This window comes from Accipiter gentilis, chromosome 4 (genome assembly GCF_929443795.1).
Source record: "Accipiter gentilis chromosome 4, bAccGen1.1, whole genome shotgun sequence".
NCBI lineage: Eukaryota > Metazoa > Chordata > Aves > Accipitriformes > Accipitridae > Astur > Astur gentilis.
The window spans coordinates 18,074,490-18,100,899 of NC_064883.1; positions in this window are offsets into that span (position 1 = coordinate 18,074,490).

Genomic DNA, 26,410 nt, shown 5'->3' on the forward strand with positions numbered 1-26,410 from the left:
CACATCTTTCATATATTCCTCCAGCTTTTTTTCTCCATCTTCACCTAAGAATGTAATCAAAGGCTTAGGGACTTGGCCATTGGGACACACTAGGTTTTAAAAACATTCAACCTTCACGATTTCATTTATTAAATAAGCAAACATAACTATTATCTATATTACCCCCCTCCCCTTTAAAATAAAATTTAGCTGATGTTTCTTACTGTATTCCTGTAGTGTCTATGAAGGAGACTGAAAAAGTAAAAGTATAATTTTATCTTTCCAGAAACATTCGAAACATTTCTATGGTACCTGCTCTTTCACCTCATCAAAGTCTAAACTTACTTTTTACTCCTCTAACATGAACATCTACAATTTACTTCAAAAACTGAGTCAGTCCATCCCTAGATACTGGGGTATGTTCAAAAATGGAATGGCTAGAAGGAAAGAAGGCTGAGATGGCTGAGGGCAGGGTTGCTCAAGAGGAATGAAGATAAAAATGGTTGAGGGTGCAAAGAGCATACAGGGAGGCAGGAACAGAAGAAGGCAGGATTTTGTAATGGCAAAGAAAAATGAATCTTTGGCATTTCAGAGGAAAGACTCAAAGCACAGGACAAAGATAGGACAATCAAAATGTGGAGACATATGTTAAGTGTGAGGAAAAGGGAAGAATTCAAAGGAAATGAGAAGAGGGAAAAGGGGCAAGAGCTGGGACACTGAAGTAGCTGAAGCAGGGGAAAGGAGGGTGAAAAAATATTTTGAAGTAACACAGACTGTAACAGAAATAAAGAGACAGGAAGAAAGAACAAGTAGAGGCAAAGATAAAATGGGCAGGAAAGTCCTCTGAAATTGGACTTTTCTAGACAGATGAGCCATGAAGCAGAACAGAAAAGCTTTGTGCTTTATTGTGAAACCAGGTTTGCAATACATACACAGATTACTTCTATAGCATGCCTGGATTTTACTTCTCATTTACTCCAAATTTTTCTCAAATGCTGGTTTGCTAACATTAGAATAGTATGTACACGCTTTTCCTGTTTGCTTTCTCTCCGCAGGTTATCTCAGATTTGTAATCCAAAGCAGTCTTAGCTTTGTGGCCTCTCACAGGCAAACTTTGAGACTCTGTGGGTCATTGTCATGTTTGTTACATGGAGTTTCTTGTGGGGAACAATTGCCACTTATGCAAGAATTGCACTTTCTTCCCCAACACCTCTCCACTTTTCTTCCTTCTCTTTGTAGATCTTAGTTTATAACTTTATGCTAGGGAAAACCAGAATTTAGTAGACAATATTTGTCAACAACAGTAATTTAATAATGGATAAGCTTTACCTAATAATATACATTTACAAACCCTAATAGCTAATTATCATTTGCATCATCTGCACCTGATCAAAGTGTGCTCCAGTCAGTGATACTCATGTGATGAGCACGAGTAAGCCATAGGGCAACTGAGAAGGTCCTGATGAAACATCATGGTTATTGTTAAGAAGTGTTCAGTGAGCCACCTGCTACACTGGAGGGGATGTCCGGAAGTGCACCCTGTGGAAATACCCCCATTCCTTCTTTTCCCACCTGGCCACAGGAGAGAGTTTTCCAATTACTTTTTATTTTTCTTTTTTTTTTTTTCTTTTTTTTCCTTCCTCTTTGTATTTTTCTTTCTTTTTTCTTTACCTTTAGAGTTGACACATGTCATCAGATATGGACCCACAAATAACTCTCTGTGCACATAAGTCAGTATCAATATCTTTTGCACAACATTTAAGTTCTTCTTGGTGATCTTATCCAAAGCAGTAGAGATTGATAACCCAGATTTGGTCCTATTCCAATCCATCTTCTATGTTAGATCTCATTCTAGGGGTTGTGTTTGTAGGGGAATCTATTTGTAGTACAATGATCACCTTTAATTCTTTCCAGATTTGTTTTCCTGAAATATTCATGTAAATATTATCCATGCTTATTATACAATATGTGTATAAACCTGGATATTGTGCTTACAATACAAAATCAGTAAGTATATAAAAATGTCCAATCTATACAAGATATTAAAGGTGCTTATAAAATCCTCAAGGGCAACAGCAATTTAAGGGGCCAGGGACAATGAAAGAACCTTAGTTCCAGACCTGTGTATAAAAACTGTTCCTGAAAACCAACGATCAAAATGTCTTCACAAAGCAGAAAAGTCTCAGTAGGTCATTTTCTAAGTAAGAATAGAGAGGTGGTAATTGTACATTCAAAGCATATTTTAGAAAAATATGCTTAAAATAGTATTGGGTTAATTTCTGCCCTCTGCTAAAGTGATACAACCACATTTGCTGCAGAAAGACTTATTTTAGTAGGACAGAAATGGTTGTTAATAAATGAAGAAATTAGTTTAATTAATATATAATTTATTGGACTATTGAAGGGAGTTACTGGAGAGCAGGCAAATATGTCTGAAGAAAATATTAGATTCTTCTGGTTTTATATCTGCATATTTCTTAGATTTTCAGTAGTTACATTACTACAGGGTGACAGAGTAAGGTCATACACCTGCAATGACATTTGTAGATATTCAAAAGTAGACATGAATAAGAATGTAGCTTTACAAATGAATGTAATCAGTGGAAGTGAACTGTTTCTATTCCTTTCATAGTCAAGACCATGAATCCCAAAATCCTAAAGCTTTTTACCTCAGTCCCATCTTTATTTCTTCCCCTTCCATTTATCTATCATGTAATTCTGACCCTGTATTTTTTCAGACACTCATTTATAATGCAGAGCTTTTGTAAATGTGGGTTATATCCTTGAAAAGAAAGTCTGCTTTTACGCTGTCAACCTGCGTGTACACTATTAAAAAGTACGTCTCTACAGTCCTCTTACTCTCTGCAAATGGAACCTATAAATTCAAGAAAATGTATTCCAATTAGTATTTCATGCAAGTAAATCCTTTTGGTAGATCTTTCTTTACTGCAGTTGGTTCGACAGAGTCAACTGTTATTTAAATAACTTGTATAATCTCTTAATCTGTGATAATGAATGAATGAATATATAAACAGAAATCATTGTATACAATTCAATTAGGAGGCAGAGCAGCTTTCTCTGTTGCATTTGTAATCTACTTTTGTTAGCATCTCCTTAGTTTCCTTTGTGCCACCTCTATTATTCAGAATAAACAAATAGAAACATGAATTGAAGATTTCTGAGCTTGTTCTTTCTTACTGCACTGTGGTATAAATTATTTATTGAAGAGTTGTTTGTCTGATATTAATTGCTTGTGTTTCAACTTGAATTTTGTAATAGATTGCATACTTTTTTGTCTTTGGCCACAGTTCTCAAATTAAATCAACCTGTCCCTTCAGGGTTACTAAAGTGGGCAAAATTCCCATCCACTTTGAACTTCTGAGTTGACAGAAGCGCTGTACACTAGTAAAACTACTAAAGAACTGGGTATCTTTAAGCAATCAGTCCCCACTACCAATCAAAAATGACATAAAGTAGATTAGAATCTTGAAAAAGAAGTGCTGACCTTTTAGTTGGTAAAACACGAATGCAGTTCTGCCTATTATATAGCTCTGTAGAGGTGCATTTCAAAAAATGTTTTTGGAAATGCCAAGCACCCAATCATTACTGTTTAAGGATTTTTCACAAAAGTCAATAAAATTGGTAGAAAAATAACCAGAGAAATTAACTTGCTTAATATTTGTATCTAATTCTTTTTCTTCTTTGAATATTAATTTCTGTAGCTCCCCACCTCCTTTTCCAGTTATAGTGTCTTAATAAATTTCCTTTGTTGTAGACAGTATTTTATAAAATGAAACATCTCTCTGCCACATGAGCTATGACAGTTGACTTTCCCTTTTGATTTCACCATGGACATTTCTTCACACAGATTTCCCACAATACTGCAAAAATAAGATGAAGGATTTTGTTTTTCACCCACTTCTGCTTTATAACCTTCTCAACTAACACAAAAACATGCATATTGGATCATCTTTTCAGCATACCATGTCAGTGCCTAGCTATTTCTGATCCAGAACTTCACCTATCAGTAAAGACACTGACTGGTTTCATTTGACTTTATACATTCTCCTCATTTTTGCTCTCTTCCAAGGATGAATGACTAAGATTGTAAAGGTAGCAATCCTACAAGATGAAGTAGTAGATTCTTTTCTTTTTTGAGCTTGTTTGTATTTGCAACTTTATTGTACCAGAAAATTTCAGATATGGTTGTGGACTTGTATTTCAGTTTCTGAGCAAAATTACAGGAGCAAAAAGGACTGACTGTATTAAAATTGTTATGATCAGAGCTTTGGGCTCCAGGGATGGCTTAATAACTGAAAAGTTACAAGGGGATGTAAATTGGCCAGGGATATCATACAAATAGCAGGAACAGTAATGAATAAATGTACTTAGTAAAGCCTACTCATTTATCCTTCAAACCTCTAGAGCGCAATGTTTTTCTATAACTTCCATTGCTGGTAGGATCATAACAAATGTTGTATTACTCCACAATATTTTTTCCTGGTTTGGAAATATTACAACAAACCCCATATTTTGTGAAGGTGTGTGTCCAAAAATCTGAACTGGACAGGGAAAGGAAGAAAACTAGAACTGGTTGGTAATTTCTTAAACTGTTTTATTCAGAATGATGTTAGAATGTCAGCAAAAACCAAACCAAACAAAATAGCCCTCCCCACCAATCTCTTCCTGTAAAGCGATGGCTTAGGGAAAAGAAAAAACAAAAAGTATTTTACCGGAAATGTGCTGATTTTGACTAAAATTCATTAAGCTCTTTTGGAATGATTCTTCTCAAGTGCTCTTTATTTGTAGCTGTTTCACTCATATAAACAAGGATTTAGTGGACTACTTAGTGCCTCTGAAGTCTGGTGAGTTATGCTATTCACCCAGAACTAGAAATTCAATCAACTGAAATGTTTCTTTTTAATGGTAGGTATATATGGCATTTACATCTAATTCCCTTTTATCTTATGTTTTATCATGAAGAAATTTTAGGGGGAGAGAAATAGAATCTAAAGAACATTCATGGGGTGGGAAATGTGTTTCTGCCCATTATAAATATAGTTTAAAGCCAAAGAGTAACCCTATTCCTTTCAAATGTGAGAGAAGGGGGATCAGTCACCTCGTGAAATGATTACTCTTATTGGTTTTAGCTATACCCTTCACCACAAAATATATCTAATGTACACGAAGCAGTGAAATTGGCATTTATGCAGCAATATTGTTGGCTTGGTACAAATATTTCATTTTGATAACTGTGTATCCTTCTCCCACTTTTTAGTGAAATAACGTAAATCTTGGAGCAGATGCCTTAAATTCACAGGACTTTGTCCTAAAATTTAAGACCTCATGATGACACACATTTCAGTCTGTCATTGACCTACTTGAGATAAAGTTTTTTGTCACAGTCTTTTCTTATCATAAGAGGCATTAGTAATTTTAACATTGATCAAGAAAATAGGAGCTTATAAATGTGTGTGTGTATAAATGTGTGTAGTCTCAGATACCAATAGGATTCTAAATACTCCTGAATTGCGTTTCAAAGATCAGATGAGACTAGTTGGGACACCTGATAGATTTTCCATCTTCCATTACTAGTAGTGTAAAAACATACTTGTATGTACTCTGAATGATGGGAAAGTGAGATGGATTATTATGAAAAAAGACTTTTCCTGAAATTTTTTACATTAAAGAATAGATTACAGTTTTTTTGTAATATGTAACATGGACCTTTCATCACTGAAATATTATGCAATTTTATTATGTGCTGTTTGCCCAAAGTTTTGAAGTAATCCATACTATCCACTATTAAAAGTAATACAAAAGATTCTGACATTATTTCCAGTAGGAATATATGTTTACAAATAAGTATTTGGTGGCTGCTACTATTTTTCAAGTTTCTTTCAACTCTTTGATATTGTGAGAGCCTATTCCAGTTTATGAGATACACCTGCCCTCCCTATGGACTCCGTGGTGAATGCCTCCAGCACTGTGTTTATGAGAAGAACTTTACAAGGATCAATTTCTACATGGGTACAGTATGATGCCAATTTGCCCTGAGATATAGAAGGAACATGAAGCACAGCCATATTATTTTCTAATTATGTAAGAACATTATGAAAAGGTAGACCTTGGTTCAGTCAAAAAACTGCCAGTAATTTTCCTTGCTCAGTCAGATTCAAGGTTGTTCCTCAAGAAGGAGCGCACTGGAAAATTGTGCTCTTTGCTTTTGTTTTGAGTGCCTCTTAGAATCACCCCCTCCCCACCTTAAGTCCTAACTGAGTCTTTTTGGGACTTCCCAATCACTTAATAACTACTGATGGAGTAAAAAAAATGGGTACTTAATCTTTCCTCCCTTGTTCAGTCCCATTTTTTTGGAATTTTTAGTATTAGTTTTTTTCTTTTTAGTTCCTGTCAATTTATTAACTCATTCATATACAAATATATATACTGACTTTAAAAATTGAGATTATTAAATAATAACTTAGATCTCCATGTTAGCATTCAAATCTACTGCCTGCCATATCCTCAGGACACATTAAACAGTCTATTTCATATCTTTGTTTGGTCTTTGTAACATCTACTTAAAACTCATGCATTACAGTGAGTCTATGAAATCACAGATTGTGAATAATAATTTTTATGGTTTTCAGGATAGTGTTCTTTCCAAATATTTTAGGAAACTATTATTTCTGTCTTTTGTTCTGAAGAAAGCATGGTTTGGTTTTAAACATGCAAGGAAAATAAATAATGTATGTATAATTAGGTAATAAGAAAGAAAATATTTAAAATAGTGTGTGGCCTCAATAAAATTGCATAGCATAGAACATGATTATTCTGTTACTTAGACTATTTTTCTCCCTTTGGTATTTGTTTCATTCACAGCAATGCTGAGTTTTGGGGGAACTTCATGATGTAAGGAAAAGCATATATTGCTGTTTGGAAAACTGTAAGGAGATTTCAAATTTTTTGAAAGGAATAGTAGAAAATCAAGACTAGGGAAACATAAAATAGATCCTGTTCAGATACTAAGACAGAATAAGGTGTATACAGCCTTGAAAATACAAGACATGTGAGTGTTGTATGAAGTGAAACGAGATCACACAAAAGATAACAGAACTTTGGAAGAGCTAGAAAGCGCAAAAGTGAATATTGAAAGAAATGAGAAAGGGAAGTTATAGTAAATCAAGTGGGAGATAAGAGGGAGTGGTCAAGTGGTTAATAATAGTATAATAATAGTATGGCCAAATGTAACAGGGAATCAAGGCACTGAGAAGGACAGAAAGGAATGATAATGAACTGATATTTTTGCTGTGTTGTATTTAAGAAGCTTAAGAAGACACATCAATAGACTAGTGAAAGATGGACCAATGTATTTCTGGGACAAATGGAATGAAGGAGCACATGCAACAGTCCAGATAGGTTTGAATGGTATAGGATTGTCAAAGACTAATCATATTGCCCACTATATTTCAGAAAGGGGATGGGTGGGCAAAAAACTGCACACAGGTTTGCATTCTTAAGACTGTTTATACTTTGCTGAGTGAAATTACTGTAATACACTTGCCATAGTATTTCAAGGAGCTACTAGGTTTCCTGAATTCCTACAGCTTTCCTGATTTCAGTGGAACTTCACTGTGATCACTTATCCAAAGGCATGTCTCTTTTTTAACATCAGTGAATAATGAATTTACAGACCAACTTCTGATAAGCTCAGTTGCTCATATAAAATCATATTCTTACTGAATTGATAAACTCTGAAACTACATGAAGTGAGGGGAAAGAAAAAAGTTAGGCTACTTAATACAGCTTTACATGTGCCCGTCCCTGTCCCCCTCATTTGATCAGAGCCCACTTCTGATGGTCACCTGATTTTGTACTGCAGGTGGTCAACACCTGCTTTCATTTATTCCTTCCTTCCGCCTGGGATCCCATTCAGTCTTGTTGAAGTTACTGGTATTTCATACAGGAGAATTCAGCTGTATATAAGGTACAGGGACCTAATATTTTCATTCTACAAAAGCACCATCAGATTTTGCATTCACGGCTGAAAACCACTATTTGTTCTTGCTTCAAATCATAAAATGTTTTCTTGCCACTGGTATATCAGTCAATATATTTTAGGTTAGCCTTAAAAAAAGTTATCAATATACTGATGAGGTTTAATAATTAAAGAATTTCCTTCTTACTCACTAAATGCTTCTAAAAGAATGTCCTTCTGAACCTGAAGTATGTAGCAGGACTGAAGATGAAAATGTAGTCATATGGTGTTACTATGCTTTAACAAGAATAAAGAATTACTAGACTCTGATAGGGTCTCAATACCTTTAGTTTTATTTTATTTTATTTTAATTAGCTGACTGCAGGAAGCTTACTCCTGAATAACTTTGAAATCAAAGGCCATTAAGTTGAGTTGGTTGAAAGATATGAATAATGAATTATCCAAGTAACTTTTTTCTACAGAGAGGTATTTGACAAAACACATTAAAAAAAAAAAAAAAAAAAATTGTATTCACTGTATCTGAAGCATTTAACAAGTATTTTTTTTCAATCAAAAATAAGACTTAAATTTTTCCAAAAAAATAATAAAGTGATTAACAAAGGGCATTGGTAAAACATAATAAATATGTTTGCTTTTGCTTTGGTTTTGCAGACTGACTATTATTTCACCTGTTGTTTATTTGGTGATTTTCCTCAAGCTGATAGACTGAGAGTAAGAAGTTGTTTAACAAAGTGTTGTAACAAAAGCTGAGGAATTCATAGAAGACCTCTGGATCAAACACGGATGAAATGGGTTAGATTGATAACTCAGGCAGCAGCAACTACCTACAGAAGATGTGGCGGTGGGGGACACAGATAATTACTTTCTGAGGGCTGTTGAAAGAGGACCCACTGTAATAGTCACTGGTGACTACTTCCTGGGGACATATGTAGGCTGCTGGTTTCTCTTTGACACTGACTGGAACAATGTTCCAAGTTGGAGTGTGGTCCAACAGAAGAAAACCCTTCATAGGAGAAACAATCAACTCTTTCTCATATCAAAAATTAAAGAAAGACTGCATCACACTTTACTCAGTTAAAAGGACATCCAGATTTTATACAGTAGTTATTACTGCATTTTTTTTCCATTAGTTACTTTTTAGTTTATTCCCTTCCTACACTAAGTAAAAATTACTTTCTTTTTTTTTTTAATTTTTTTTTTTTTTTTTTTTAATCCCTGGGAAAAACTCTGAAACAAAGTTTCTGCAGGTATAGACTACAATTAGTATATATATATTTTTTTTTTTCCATCATAAAACTTTATTTACAAGGGGAGTTTTAGAAATAAATAGTTGTATATAGTGGGACCTATATAGTTTTCAACCTGGAGAAAAATGATTTTGTCATTGAAAGAATACTGATTTTTGTTCAGATATCTGCTTCAATGGCTGAGACTACACCACACTTACCTGATAATATATCATAGAAAGGAGAAAAATTACTTTAAAATATGCATGGCTCTGAGGTGCATATTGCTGAAAAGCTTGAATGAAAGCCTGATAAACTTACTGGAGAAGATGACTCTCCAGAAGTAATTATTTTTCTTGTGGTTGTTTCAGGTGTGACACCTTGCCAGTTCATAGTCAAAGATCTGAGATTTTTTTGTTCTATGTGATGGTCTGCAGAAATGCTTCCATCATTTGACTTTGGTCATAGCTGTACATTACTTCATACCACTGTTGTAGCTAACTGAATGCTGTGTTGGCTTTGGTGGAGACATTCAGAGCACAGGATGTGCATATGTTGCAACATTCATGGCAAAAAAACTGCAGAGCTGCAAACTGGCAAGCGCAGAAAAGTTTCCAGAGGAAGAGTAGAGTTATGAAGAAGTGAAAAACAAAGCACAGGAAAAAGTTCAGGAGAAAACAGGGAAATATGTGAAGATCTGTGAGTGAAATGTGTGTAAGAGTAAGGATACTGTTCACTAAACATGTGAAATGAGGCACAAAGAATTGCCCCTAACAAGCTTTTTTGATCTCCTTGGGCAGAGAGGAGTCTCTCTGGTGAGATTTAGTGAGTTAGATGACTTCATTATCGTGCTATTTTTCTCTTGTTGTGCCAAAGTAGACAAGAAATGGCAAAACAACTTAAATCTGGCAGCATCATAGAGCCGCTCAGCTAGACCTTCTAGTTCAGGTGACCCATGTCATTTGGACAGGGAGGTGGGAGCTGAAGGCTCCTTTTCTGCTATACCTCTGCTCAGGTACGTGATTAAACCCATGAGCTTCAAAAAGGAATTTTAAAAGTATCTTCAAGGAAGGCTCCCAAACAGACAGCTCTCCCCCAGCTCTGAAAAGACAGAGCTTGAGTGGGATGCACCAGATGTCATGCAAAGGCCTTAAATGTATGAACAAGCAACTGGTGGTGGTTTCTGTCCATATGCATTGTTGGTGAGAATTAACAGTGGAAAACTGCACAGTGTCCTGTGCCATTGTACTGGGTTTGTGTGGCAAGGTTTTGGTAGAGGCGGAGGGGCTACAGGGTTGGCTTCTGTAAGAAGCTGCTGGAAGCTTCCCCTATGTCCGACAGAGCCCATACCAGCCGGCTCTAAGACGGACCCACCGCCGGCCAAGGCCAAGCCCATAAGCGATAGTGGTAACGCCTCTGTGATAACATTTTCAAGAAGGAAAAAAAGTTGGGACAGACAGAACCAGCCGCTGGAGAGAGGAGTGAGAACATGTAAGAGAAACAACCCCACAGACACCAAGGTCAGTGAAGAAGGAGGGGGAGGAGATGCTCCATGTGCCGGAGCAGAGATTCCCCGGCAGCCTGTGGGGAAGACCCTGGTGAGGCAGGCTGTCCTCCTGCAGCCCAGGGAGGTCCATGGCAGAGCGGATATCTACCTGCAGCCCATGGAGGAGCCCACACCAGAGCAGGTGGGTGCCCAAAAGAGGCTGTGACCCCATGGGAAGCCCACACTGGATCAGGCTCCTGGCAGGACTTGTGGCCCCATAGGGGACCCACGCTGGAGCAGTCTGCGCCTGAAGGACTGCACCCCATGGAAAGGGCCCACGCTGGAGCAGTTCATGAAGAATTGCAGCCCATGGGAAGGACTCACATTGGAGAAGTTTGTGAAAGACTGTCTCCCGTGGGAGAGACCCTACGCTGGAGCAGGGGAAGAGTGTGAGGAGTCCTGCCCCTGAGGAGGACGAAGTGGCAGAGACAACATGTGATGAACTGACCGCAACGCCCATTTCCTGTCCCCCATTTCTCATCCTGCTGTGCCACTGCAGGGGGTAGGTAGAGAATTCAGGAGTCAAGCTGTGCCTGGAAAGAAAGGAGGGCTGGGGGGAAGGTGTTTTAAGATTATTTCTCATTACCATATTCTTGTTTGATTGGCAATAAATTAAATTAATTTTCCCCAAGTCGAGTCTGTTTTGCCTGTGATGGTAATTTGTCCTTATCTCAACCCATGAGCCTTTCGTTATATTTTGTCTCCCCTGTCCAGCTGAGGAAGGGGAGAGAGTGAAGTGGCTGCATTGTGCTTAGTTGCTGGCTGGGGTTAAACCATGACTGCCATTTGAGTTGGAAAATTTGGGTGAAAGAGTGGACAAAATTATAATAACATATTGGAAAATGTCTTTGATAGAGTAAGTAAGTGCTGAATTTATCTATCTTAAAGAAACAGTAATTGCCTATTTCTTGAAGTTTTAGTTGTAGGCAGAGCATTCCAAAGAGCTCCTTAATCCTAACGTAGAAACTTCAGTGTACAGAGAGCCACTGGGTATTCATTTAACCCAGGCAACTGAAGGAAATCAGGCAATCATTTAGCTGTAAGACTAAGTGCCAAGTCATGGACTCTTATCTTATCCCATGTTGTCTTAATTTCTAGTTTAGGTACCCTTGTAGATAAGATATAGTTAAATACAAGTTACTAGCTCAATGCAGAGAAAGAGCACACAAATAATTTCGGAGGTGATTCTCTTGACTTTTACACTCTTTGAAGTCTACTGTTTCCTAATGAACAGAAAACAACCTAACAGTTAGAGATGAGTTGCTATCCTTAAAATTTGAGATTCACGTCACATGTAGGCATGTGAAATTCAGCTTTCTAAGTCTTATTTCTGTTGTCTTCTTTGTTATTTCACATGGAGGAATAAGCTTTTCTAGCATTAGATTAATTTCTAACAATTTAGGCTGGGTCTGGAATTAACTCCTTTGTATTCTGGTCTCCCAGATGTACATGATGGGAATGAGGTGGGATATGCAGTGGTTCCCAGGTGGGGATTATATCTGGTTTCCTTTTCCTCGGCCAATGGAGTGAGCTGATATATGTATTTTACAATTGTATTGAGTGTCTGTGTAACCCATAGGCACTTTTAAGTGTGGGAACTGGGATGACCAGCTAGATGCAAAGCTGTCACATCAGTATCTAAGGCTGTCCAAACTGGTTTAGGATGAGTAGCTGTCTGCCGTGATTACTTTTTGACTGCATTGAGAGTATAAGCTCTTTAACACCTAACTTTTAGATATGTACAGCTAAAAAGTTGAATCTCAATCACAAGTTGTTTCTTCTGCCAGGAGGAAAGTAATAAGTGATTTTCATCAGTCAGCAGCAGCACAGTGTTTATTCCATTGTAGTTCAACTAAATTGACCTATGTTCTGGTTTTGAATGGGGTAGAGGTAATTTCTTCATAGTAGCTAGTATGGGGCTATGTTTTAGATTTGTGCTGAAAACAGTGTTGATAACACAGAGATGCTTTTGTTATTGCTAAGCAGTGCTTACACTGAGTCAAGGCCTTTTCTGCTTCTCACCCCACCAACGAGTGGGCTGGGGGTGCACAAGAAGTTGTGAGGGGAGACAACTGGGACAGCTGATCCCAACTGACCAAAGGGATATTTCAGACCATACACCATCATGCTCAGCAACAAGATCTGGGGTACAAAGGAGTAAGGGGAGATGTTCAGAGTGATGGCATTTGTCTCCCCAAGTAACCGTTAGGCGTGATGGAACCCTCCTTTCCTGGAGATGGTTGAACACCTGCCTGCTGATGGGAAGCAGTGAATGAATTCCTTGTTTTGCTTTGCTTGTGTGTGCAGCTTTTGCTTTACCTATTAAACTGTCTTTATCTCAATGAGTTTTCTCACTTTTACTCTTCCAATTCTCTCCACCATCCCATCTGGAGGGAGCGAGTGAGCAGCTGTGTGGTCTTAGTTGCTGGCTGGGGTTAAACCACGATAACCTAGCATTTTGGGAATAGAGAGTTAAGGCTCTGCATGTTACCCTCCCATTGGATGCAAGATAGAAGCAAGAGAGTTTCTTTTCCAAGCCTTGTGGTCTTCGTACATTGTACGAGAAATAAAGTAACATTTAAACAATATTTAACAGAGCTCGTCAAACAAAAATGCAGTTCTTAAAGAAATAGATTGTTCTTAAAAAAAATACATTGTTTGTTTTGCTCATAATTTTCTATGAATGTCCTTTATTTTATTTACAAAAAACTGTTTCAAAGAAAGCTTTTTCTTCATTTCAGTCAACCCTTTTCCACACAGTCCTAGGAAAACCATTAGCAAGTAGTACAGATATATAGTACTGAATGACCAGTGCGGAGTTCCCTTTGAAGACATAAAAGATGCTTGGATATCATACAGCTAATGTTTTTTCATTGCCTTCCAGAAAAGACACTAATTTGGCTACGAAGTTAAGATGTTACAAAGCTTCTGTAATAATTTCAAGGAAATAGTTCATCTTAAAAGAAACAGAAGGCAAGGGCTGCAAGAAGCAGCAATTCGTGTTTGTAATCTCCTAAACATTCAGTAAGTGATTTGTATATTCCTCATTGTTTATGTATCTTCTGTGTAGTGGGATGAAATATTTAGCTTGCTTAGAGTAAACCATCCATCACATTCTAAGAAACAAACTCTCACAAAGTTCAAAAGCACAGGAACCCAATTTGCAGATGGTCATTATCTGTCAAAGTGAACCAAAGTAAACACTAGAGCTAAGTGTTGCTGGATTTTTTTTTTTTAATACTGCAAAAGATCTAAAGGTTGTGTGGATTGATTTCTTGTTATTTAGTGCTAAAAAAACCCCACAAGATGAAATTTTATCACTTCGGGTAAAAGAGCACTTATCATCTGTGATGGACTGAAATGCTAAAACATGTTTCATTCACATAGCTTTCAAAAATCATGACTTCCAATTTTTAATTTGTGTTAGGCAGAGATGTTATGTTATTCAATTATTTCTTTTTTCTTGTAAGGAGAGAGACAACAGGAAAAATGAAGTACTCTAAGAAGAGGTCAGGAAATTGAGAACTAATAAGGGGAAATTTAAAAGCTGATCCATTTGGTTTGATGGTAGCACAAAAGAAATCTGAAAAGCTTTATAGTCTAAATATTTGTCATGTTATAGAACTGAAAAACTTTTATAAAGCCCCAGTCTTGAAAATGTATGTATGAAAAATTCTCATGTATGAAAGTGTTATAAGCAGCTTGTATACAAAGAAATTACTAAAGAAAAAAACCCAGATAATAAGGAGAATAATACAGATATAGGTATTTCTTTTTGACAGGATAATTAGGGGAAAGATTTTTCAAAAAATACCTAGGCCATCATAAAACTGTATGGAGTCAGAACTATCACTAGGATGGTGGTGTCTCTGTACAGCTGAAACCCTCTAGTTCCCTGTATTACAAAAGTATGCCAGATAAGGTTGGTCCACCTCTAGCTATATTTTTAGGAATAAAAAGTGAAAAGACATGTCCCTTCTAGGAGTCATATTATTCTTCATAAATGCCAAAGTTCAAAATTTCTTGACAAATGTGTACCTTTCTGAAACTGTCCTCTAATGGCCTGACATTGCTATGTGGAAGTGAGAGATTCCCATCTGGGAACACAGACATACACACACGCTGCCTATTCCAAAACAGCTTTCTAGTGATGTGTCTCAGCTCATTAAAATTTTTGACCAATGAGTTAACTTCACAATTTAACAATAATACATTAGCTCTCTCAGTTTGACTTTTTCTTGGGGAAAAAAATAAATCTGCTTCATTGCTAATAATTCCTTGTTATTTTTATAAACATTTTCTCCAGAGGGTTAATTAGTGTCTGCTGAAGTTCCTGATGGGAGAGGCAAAATGAGTGTTTTATAGCACCATAGGGGAAAATGTTCACATTTTACAGGAATACAGAAAAGCAGCCCAAAATAAAACTGACCCTGTGAATGGATAGTAGCAACAGTACTAAGCTGTCCTAATAAGGGAATTTTATCTTTGAAATAAAAATCTTTTGGTTTATGAACATTTTTCCTCTGTTCTGTTGTCAATGGACAAATGTCTACACTGTTCTTCTTTGATATTTCCTAAGTATTTGAAATACTGGACATAGGGACTGGAGATAGGTCCTTTTCTTTGTATTTCAGGCAATGATGTAATTTTTCACATCAATAGAGAGCTGTCTAGGTGTACCAAATCTAAGACTGCATGTATAGAGAAGACCCCAAATATACATACTTAATAAAAAGATACTGTTAAATATGTTTTCAGAGTGGAAAGATTTGAATAAATACTGCCATCTCTCCTCAAATGAATCTCAAAGGAGCCACCAGGCAGTTAATCCTTTACCTTGATCTTACTTACCTGTAGATTCCTACGTATATTAAATTTGGGAAGATTATAAAATTAACATGGACTCCAGTTTCAGCTCTATGAAGATAACACCCAGCTTTATTTTTCACTATCTACAGACAGCATCCTCATCCATCTCTGTGGGCTCTTCAGCAGGTTTAATACCTAAATGAAAAGGATATGTCTAAAACTTAATCCAGGCAAGCTGGAAGGAGCTGTGGTGTGCCTAGACAATCTATTTGAAGGCCGTAACTCAGTGCTGTGGTCATCAGAGAAAGATGAACTGAGTTTCACCAGAAAATTCAGGAAGAGTGTAATAACAAAAAAAAATCCATGACATAACAGTCAATAGCTGTCGTGGTTTAACCCCAGCCAGCAACTAAACACCAAGCAGCCGCTCACTCACTCCCCTCCCACCCAGTGGGATGGGGGAGAAAATCGGGAAAAGAAGCAAAACCCGTGGGTTGAGATAAGAACGGTTTAATAGAACAGAAAAGAAGAAACTAATAATTATAATGATAACACTATTAAAATGACAACAGTAGTAATAAAAGGACTGGAATGTACCAATGATGCGCAGGGCAATAGCTCACCACCCGCCGACCGACACCCAGCCAGTCCCCGAGCGGCGATTCCTCACCCTCACTTCCCAGTTCCTATACTGGATGGGACGTCCCATGGTATGGAATACACCGTTGGCCAGTTTGGGTCAGGTGCCCTGGCTGTGTCCTGTGCCAACTTCTTGTGCCCCTCCAGCTTTCTCGCTGGCTGGGCATGGGAAGCTGAAAAATCCTTGACTTTAGTCTAAACACTACTGAGCAACAACTGAAAACATCAGTGTTATCAACATTCTTCGCATACTGAACTCAAAACATAGCACTGTACCAGCTACTAGGAACACAGTTAACTCTATCCCAGCTGAAACCAGGACAATAGCTAAATGATCAGACACTGAAGCAGGATACTGCTTCACACACCATTTGTCTTCCGTCTAAATTAAAACCGGGGCTCAGTGTGGCTCTGTCACATTTTAGATGAGTTGTGTATTTTTCTGCCATTTAGAATTAGGAGCATCCTAAGGGTTCTTTTCCTGCAATTAGCTGTCATCCAGGACCTGAGAAAACCCTTCTGGTCTACCAGAGCTAGTAATGTTTAAAGGAAATTTTCTTTCTACGTGTACTCTGTGTGTGTGTGTGTTTAAATTGTTGCCCCCTCCTGCGGTCCGCTCTCTTGGGGTATGCATGAAAATTTGCTTAGAAGAAAGAACTATCCTCTCCCCATGTTGTTAACAGATAGGCCTGAATTAAAAGCAAGAACCTGAACCCAGAAACTGGCACGCAGTTGAGGGTGTAGCACAGGCTCAAGCCTGCGCCTGAACAAGCCGGCAGCTACAAGCTTGGTTCATCTGCCAGTGAGTGTCCTGGCTGCCACGGCACGGGCACAGGCACGCACAGTCGTCGTGTACAATGCGCTATCTTTTATGCCTGTGTTCAGTTGTTCCCAAGCACTAGCAAAATTAGGCACATGTTAAATTGCTAGTTTTACCTCCTGAAATTAAATCCTAAGTCTCTCCCTGTCTCAGGGAGGCTCTGGTATCTTTATGACAAGCGAAGCTGGTGGTGTTACAGGTAAAATCCATGGGCTGAGAGGCAGGTTTACAACATTTCCCAATATTATAGAGGGACCACAAATCACATTCTTAGAGAAAGACAAGGCCCTTCTATTTTTTTATGAGCTTTTTTGCAGTGCCTTCTGAAAGGAGGTTTAAACAATATGTCATTCATGCATTTCCATGGCATGCCACAAGGCAGATTTTGGATGACTGTTTGCTTCTGCATTTCTACTGTATCACAGTGGCAGGGAATGATGTAAATACATAGCCTAATATCGCCATTACTAGGAACATATGGATAAGAAAATATTTGCAATAGCAGCCACAGAAGTAATCTTTTAATTTCTATTATTATTTCATGAATGCTTAATGTGTTTTTCAATTAATATTTAATATCCTTAATGGGTGGGATTTTTTTTAATATCTAGATCAGTTTTCTCCTGCCCAAAAGATGCCTAAAGATAAGAGGTTGTAGCCAAATTCAATGCAAGCTCTCTCACAAGAATAGCTCTAAAATATATCAGACTTCAGCATTTTCAGGCAATTCATGTATCCAATTTGAAGCTTATTCTTCCATTTTGTTATGCATTCAGAACTTCCATTGACATGAATATGAGCCCTAGAAGTTTTACATAAAGTTAATATAAATGTTTTCATAGCTTAAAAAGAAAATATAAAACACTGTAATCAGTATTTACTTAATTCGGCTTTCTTCTAGAAGTGTTTACTAACCATATACAGCAGACTTAGGCCAAAAGAACCCAAAAAGTTACATGTCTTTGTGGTGAGTATGTCTACAAGCTGCGTACAAGGCACATAATTATGTTAGAAAAAAAGATGAAATAGTCAAAACCAAATTAGATTGTTTTTTGCATTTTTCTTGTTTTACTAATTTAGTGAGTACAGTAGTTCTTAGCCTACATGAGAATCCTTTTAAATCTGCTTGCCCTAGAGATGTTTTCTTCATATCTAATTTTATCAAGGATGATAGAGCTGTGGTAAATAAAACATCTAAGAAAACATCCAAAAAAGTAACCCTTTTCTCTTTAGGTGAGAATGTACCCCCATTCAGTTTATCTTTCCTTTACAGATTCTGAATTGCCCGTACAAAACAAATTGTTAGATAGGGTTTGGTTTGGCGGGTGTCCAAAGTGACCAAAACATGCAGAAAAGTTATCTGAGTAAAAACGTTTTCTCCAGCGGATCCTTTGAAAGGACTCTACACCCAAGAGTACTCAAAAGATGGGTATGCATGCACATATATACATGAGGCCTACCTATACTTCCTCACTGCTTCAAAGTGACAAGTAATTTTCCCAGCACTTGCTGTAAGTTACTTTTTAAAAATTTTTATTCTTTGCATCTGTAATTTTCATGTGTGAAGTCTGGCAAACTTTCTGTTCCCCAAATGTTTCAGTGTAAAAATTCATCCTTCAAATGCTTTCAAAAAGAGTACTTAAGAATAAGGGTTTTAAAGTGATCGCTTTTTATGTAAAGATTTTAGTGGGCTATTATATCTCTAATAACACATACAGGTATTCAGGCTTGCTAATTCTTTTAAGATTGTACAGAGCATGAAGGGAACAGAAATTCTAGGTTAGCTGTATGTGTGTTTATACAAATCTTGCATTTCTACCTATTTCAGTCATTGTTTAGAGTTCTGCATGCTTTATTAGCATGTTAGGTGATTATGTTCTCTAAGAACCTGAATAAAATGTTTGGCTCTTACCAGTTTCTTAGGGGTCAAAGGCTCCAGACCTAGATCCTGAAAGGTATCTAAGTGCCCAGGTCTCATTGATTTATTTGGATGTTAGGCATCTGAATACCATTAAGGCCATGGATTTCAGGGAGCAATTAGTTTCATTCTAAAATATGTGTCTGAGACAGTGAGGGTGATTCACCATCTGGAGATGTCTGATTCTCCATTGACCATAAAGAAAATGCAAACATCTAGCAGACCAAATGTTTAATTCTATTTTGTCAATAGTAAGCAAGCTACTTTCACTTAATATTTCACACATAAGACTGCATGAAATAAGTTACTTGAAAATAAAGGGGTTGTCTCAAGTTTTTTGAAAAACAGACTGGCACACAGGTACACAAGCCCCTAAAAGTTATGGAAGTTCTTTCTGACTACAGGCCTATGGGCAGGTAGTTTCTGAATTCATAAAAATACAGAAGTGGTAGGTTTCAACATCCATAGAAAACTTGGTTTTTAATGGTATATATCAGAATAATTTTAAAAGAAAGCAGTCAATGGTCAGTAGTAACATGAAATACTGGGGCAATCTAAGATTGTGTAGCAGAAAGGAACACATAGATCAGTTTCTTTGACATAAGTATCTTTGATACAAAAGGGGTATAAAAAGCTATCTTATCCATATTGCCATTATCACTTGAAATCTTCATGCTGCTATTTCAGTGCTTAAGATACATTATTTAAATAACATCGTCTTAAAGCCTGGATCATCTGAATTTCTCCAAAGTACTGTGACCATAAGGAGTATTCACTCTGTTTTCTTATTATATTATACTGATATACACTATTAGAAAAGATGTTAAACTTTAAATCTTGTCTTCCTATTCTAGAGTACATGCCCAGAAGCCACAGGTCAGAATAATTAAAAAAATAAAAATTAAAAAATTAATATATTTTATCTGTAGTTTTGTGCATGAATAAGTTGTAAGTGGAAAGGGTCAGTGTAATTAATTATGAATGAAAATGACAACTTCTGTATTTCTCACCAGTTGCTTTACAGCAGTAATTAAATATATGTATACAAACTTTGGGGTCCACGGTCAATTGCAGGTATGGAATTGGACTCTATTTCCCACATATCAACCCTTAGTCCAGTGCAATGCTCAGTGCTTGGTCATCTACTAAACACCACTAAGTCTGAAGCACTCAGCAATCTGCAGATCAAGTAAAAGATATATTAGGCTGCAAGACAAAATTCTGGCTCCAAAAAAGGCAACAGGAAGTAGAAGTTAATGGAATAGCTGCCTTTTTTTTATCATCACTTCAACAGGTTTTTCTTTTCAAGCAAGAATCCCAGAATTCAGTCCACATGGCTTATTAAGTCTGATATTCTACAAATATGGCTTCATGATTTGTGCCTACACAAATAATTTTATTTTCAACAAAGTTTTATGACCTTTCTACTTCCTACAACTAAATTACAGTGGGCTTGTTAGATTATGGAGATTAGTAACATGTAGGCAAAAATAGAAGCAGAAGCAGGAAGTAGTATCCAAATGAGTAAGGGGAGCATAAATTCAATTTTTTATATGCCTTTGATGAAGAACATTCACTAACATAGCAGTTTCTCTAAGGGCAACATAGTGGATGCCATTAAAAGCTTTATTTAGCGATGTTGGACTCACTCAATTTTGCACACCTTGTGTACACCTCAGGCGGTTAATTGTACCAGTGGAAATTCAGGACAGAGGAAATGGGTGCTATGTTGGACTGCAGTCAGGAAAGCAAATCTATTTATTATCTACTGAATGAACAACTTGGGACTTTACATCTTCTCTGAGATAAAGCATGGTATGAAAATGATGTATGAGGAATTTAGTGGCTCTAGAGAAAGTGATAAATATTCATTGAAAATAATCTATGAGGATAAGGAAATGCCTTTTTGGCAAGTAAGATGCAATTTCAATATTTTATGGGGGATTATTTCAGTTACATGTTTTGAATTAATTAAAAAAAAAGACCTTAGAAGTGAACAAAAAAACAAATGCTATTGTGAATAGACATAACAAGAAAATAAGATTTTAATTTTGTGGGAGTTTTTGATGTTTTGGAATGAAACTGTTACATTTAGGGTGATATAGAAAGTCATCCACATTATGGGAAATATACACCCAGGATCCTGCTGATACTCGTTCAGAGATGACACCTGAACCTTTGTGAATTTATCTTTTGTCTTTATATATTCTGATTATTAATTTTATTCTGGAGAAAATTTCTCTATGTATGAGCACGTCCACTTGAAAAAGCAGTTCACTTAAAAAATTCTCAAAGCAGTCACATCTGTGAAACACTGATTTCTCTCATTACATCTGCCTGTCTATTTCTGAGGTAAATTATTCTTACTTTGGGACTCTTTGGTGAGAGAGGAACCCATGGAGTCTTAAATCCTTGTTTTAGGGTGTGTTGCAATCAGTAATACTGGTCACATGCTCCCAGCTGCTCACAGAGACTGGCACACTGGCTTTTTAGGAAAATTGGAGCTGCTGTTAAAATGAGTCTGAAACCTGACCTACCACCAAGGAGAAAGGAGGAATAACTGTTAACCAAAATCTCACATGGTCTGTAGCCAATGAAGTTTGTTTTGAAAACAATCTGCTTAAGAGCTACATTGTCAAGCTTTTGTCTTACATAGATCCAGAGCCTTTTCATTTTTTCCCTATGGTGGCACCTTTGTTCTCTAATCGTGCTGTCCAGGTATTACCATGCCTGATGCCTTCACTCTTAGGGATTTCCGACCCTGACTGGCTTTCCATCAGCCTCACTGACATAACAGCAGTGACACAGGGAAATGCCGTCAAACCCCAGGAACACTTTCCTATAGGAAGCAATGTCTTGTCTCTTGGTGCTGATAGTTCTGCATGAGGCTGTGCCCTGTCAGTAATACTTAATTTTTCCATTGATGGATTATGTTACTAACAGTTGTAAGTGTAGAAAGCTCTCAATATTATTGCTAAGCACAGGGAACTGTATGTGGTTGCCCAGCTTTCTCTTATCTCTCCCTCCTCAATTCTTTCCTTCAGCAGAAGAATTGATACAACACTGGGGAAAGTGCGACACAACTGTGGGCTACCCTCCCTCTGAATACAGCTGATTGCTGACTTTCTAAAGAAGCAGTTTCTTTGCATCATTTGTCTTAAATGGATGTGCCTGAACATGTTGCCCGCCAAAAAACCCCCACCCCCCACCCCCGAAATCACAAGAAACACATGCACTGAAAATAAAATATGGACTTGAAAAAGAAATGTCTTTTTTGTACTCATCCATATTCCTCCCAGCTATCTCCTATTATACCTCAAAATTCTGCTAAAGTTCTCATCACAGTAGTGCTTGAGTGTCATAAATCTAGCTCTTTCCCATCGATGGAGCTATGACAGTACCTTTCATAATTTTCTATCAATGAATTAAAGTACAGCAATTATCAGACTGTACTTCAGAATATGACAGCACAGCATATATACATAATAAGTAGCTGGTAGTATTTTTCCAAGGTGTTTATTTCAACTAGTTTAATTTTGCAACTTATCTCAATGCTTTATGAAAATAACATATACTTTTTCCAAGCAAACATTTAAAAACTGGACTTGAAGTTACAAAGATGGGAGATTTGCTTCAACTGTATTTGAGTACAACCTAATGCTACCACTAATGGTCTGAAAGAAGATTTACCATTCCTGTAAGTGTAAAGACAGCACTGCTGAGACTGCAAGAATAAGGAATACTCATTTCATCAAAGCACCAATTTTATTCACTAAGTAAGAAGAAATTACTGCCAGATCTATGGGGAAGAGATAGCAAGATTATCTCAGCTGTAAAAAAAAGAAGCTCAAATTAAAGTCAATAAAGCCAACAGAGTTGATCCTGCCTTCTGATAGGTACAAGACACATTGCTACAAAATTTATCTTGGAAAATCAGGCTCTGAGCTTCCCTCTAATAGAATTTTTAAAAAATTAAAAATCATGCCCACTCTGCTTCTGTATTTACAAGTTGAAGGATTCTGTGGCCTCAATTTTTATCTTCTTTTCCTGTTTTATATATATACACCCTTAGAAAAGGAAAAAAAAAATCAAGACCAAAAAAAAAAAAAAAAAAAAAAAAGATATGTTTGTGTTGGCTTGTGATTACTGGAGATTCTTCTACTTTCACTTTACAGCCTTCTTCCTTTGTGAATATTCTGCAAGAAAATGAAATTTTAAAAGTTTTTATCGACACTGGTCAATCATCTAAGGCCTCTACAACAGTAAATTCCTAGGTGCTTCAGCAGTTTGTGTAATGCTCACTAGTTCTCATGCTAGATGCCTTTACGATAAACTAGCATAGCTGGGATCTTTAGAAATGAGATCAGGAAAAGTTAAGTGAAGGACTGAATGAAAGATAATTGGATTTATGCATCAGTGCCTGGCTAGAGAAAGAGAGAGAACGATTTTTGTTCATGACCATGCACCAGGAATTTTTTTACTAACATACATGTATATTTGGCAGCAAAAAACCGTGGAGATAATTCAACCCACCACAGAACTTTGAATGCCTTAGCAGTGAGAAGAAGGGTATGTGCTAGAAAGACCTGGGTCCTTCTCCTTGCAGGCGTGGACACAGAATTCAGATCCCACTATGCACTGAAGAGGATGATGCAATTGCTCAGGATAGGAGACCCCTATTTTATGGTTCAGAAGAAAAGGCCCAAAGTAACTTAATGCATAATGGATTGTGCATGACCACAGGCAGAAACTGAGGTGATTAAAAACCTCAACAATCTCTGAGAGGGGATCTGAGGATGGCACTTGAATAGCGATGGAGATTTTCCACTTATATTATAGGCGCTGAACCTTATGCTTGAGTGTTGCCTCCTGTATTTAAAAAGCAATACCTGAGATTCCAGAAGCCAAGTGGATTAAAGGAAAAGGGAACAGTCCCTTCTTCGGTCCTGAAGGAAAGTGTGAAGTGGAACAGCTCCCGGATATACAGGCAAACTTATTTCCCCTCCAAAAGAGGGTGGCTCCCTATTTGGAATAGTCTTTAGTCTGCGCTGTCCTCGAAATGTGTCCAAATACTGTCTGCAGACTGCAAGTTAGCAAGACCGACATGGAGCTTGGTAGTCTGTTCACAATTAAGAAGTATTAATAACCACATAGTAAAGCTCAAGCCCATACTCTAGCCCTCTATAGATGATTACAGCATGGATGTAACAGAAAAAATGTCCTGGAAACTGTGCTACAACAGTTTATTTTACCTAGAAAGCACCTAGGCACTACCCTGATGTGCAGTAATATAAAACCACAGAAAAGTAAATGCAGAGTGTGATAAGCTCACACACATATCTGACACCTCAAGATGCGGTGGGATGGGTCAGAAACACCTTAATTCCTCATCATCAGCAACCAGTTAGTTTTCTCTCTGATATCCTCTTTGATCTCAATGGATTGCCACGTTGCAGGAAGACTTGTATTTAAAATCTCTGCCAAGGATCATGCCACGAAGGACAAAAAATTCACACCACCATCAAATGGGTGTCCTGGGCAATACTGACAGCTGCAACTAACCCACCAGCCCTAGCAGAAAGGCTACTAAAATGGCAGGCAAAAAAAGTAATTATACAAGAGACACTTCAGACTCATAGGAGTACGAATATTGCGTCCTGAGAAAACTGAGCAATGGTGGCTATTACTACCTTGCTTTGTCCAATATGGGTAGGAGTGGGGCCTGAGGATAAGTAGTTGCATGCAACTCATGCCTGATGTCACAAGAGGGGAGAAAGGTCACACCACTGTGCCACAGCCTGGTCCTCATCCTGGAAGGGTGAGGTCCCTTCACACTTGGAGTCTAAGGTGACTAGTCTAAATCCACCTCTCTCCAATGTGACCAGAGGAAGTAAGGGAGGCAGGCGACTGGAAGAGTAGGTGCAAACCTTCAGGCAGTTTTTTATTGCTGTTATCTGGTAAAGACATCCATACTTAATGCTACATTAATACTGATGAGTTTTTTGTGAAAATAGCCCAGAAGGAATCTAAAGTGCTTGAAGGCATCCTTTTATGACTCAAATGTTCCCATCAAAACTGCTGTTGCGTTTGTCAACTGTGATGAATAAGGTTATTGACTGAAGACATCTCTGTCCTCATCAGATCCAAAGAAAATGGACATCTGAGGAGGTAAGCATAAAAAAACCTGTGACATTAGCCTTCACAGCTTTTTCAGAAGCATTATGTTTGTGTGTATATATGTATTTATATATATTTTTATATGTATATACACATGCACACACCTGTATATATATATAGCCCTCAAAAAAGTTTGGTTTCCTTCAAGCTGTAGATGAAAGTTGGAGTTAATTTTTATTTAATGAGCTGATTCATCATAATGGGTAGTACAGTGCTTGCTTTGCCTTTCTCTGCATTCTGGCTGCAGAAAATACCCCATGCCTGTTGCTTAACATAATGCTGGGCTAGTTGGGGAGGACACCCATTAGACAGAAAGACAGAGAGATCACAGAGCTCAGTTTAGAAGTCTGGCTTCCTTTCCAATCCTCCTTTCATCTCATCTCCTTATGCTTCTGTGTTTTTCCTCCATCCTGCTTCTGCAATGAATGATGATGAAAGAACATTCTGTGTAACCCTTGGCAATCATTTTTTTCCCCAGGTAATTTCCTTGTGTACCAAACAAAAACCCAACACTTTAAGTAGATGGTGGGTCAGATTTCCCAATTACCAGTGAACATTTTGGTATACACATAATTACCCCAAAGAGACAGATATTTCATTATATATATGCTAAAAGTACCTGGCTCTCTTGAGTAATCATCTGTATAGATGCTCTCAGATGCCTTTTATGTGTCTCAGATGCTTTTTATAAGAAAGAAAAAGAAGCTTTCATAAAAATTAATTTGTCCCGAATGTGTTGTTAGACTTGAAGGGGCCAGTTGGTAGAATTTGGATTCAAGAAAATCTTGCAAGTTTGAATGACGACTGTTTGGGGAACTGAAATCTACAGATACCTATCAGTTGCCTTCTATTTCTGATTGTTTGTTTGGATTTGATTTCTTTCAATAAATGTGGTAATGAGATTTAAAGATTGAAGACCACACATGCAATCGAAAAAGCCATAAAGGGAGTCTTTTAAAAAGAGGCAATAAAGAAGTGACATCAAACATTCACAGAAGAAATACAGAAAATCATCATGAAGTACAAACTTGAATCATAGTATAATACTCTGTGCTTTGGAATATGTGTTTTCTGGGAAGTGGCATGTGAATATTCACAAGCTACTGTACAGTATTTTTCTGTTTGACAGTAAGGTATTATGAATTCTGTAAGCGGTCATTAAAATAAGCTAATCTAAACTCCTACATGATACAAGCCATAGAATCTCCTAGAGCAACACTGTCTTCAAAAATCTTTTCATCCAATACAGTGCATAGAACATTTTGGGCTGTACAATAACTTTGATGTGGTGATTATA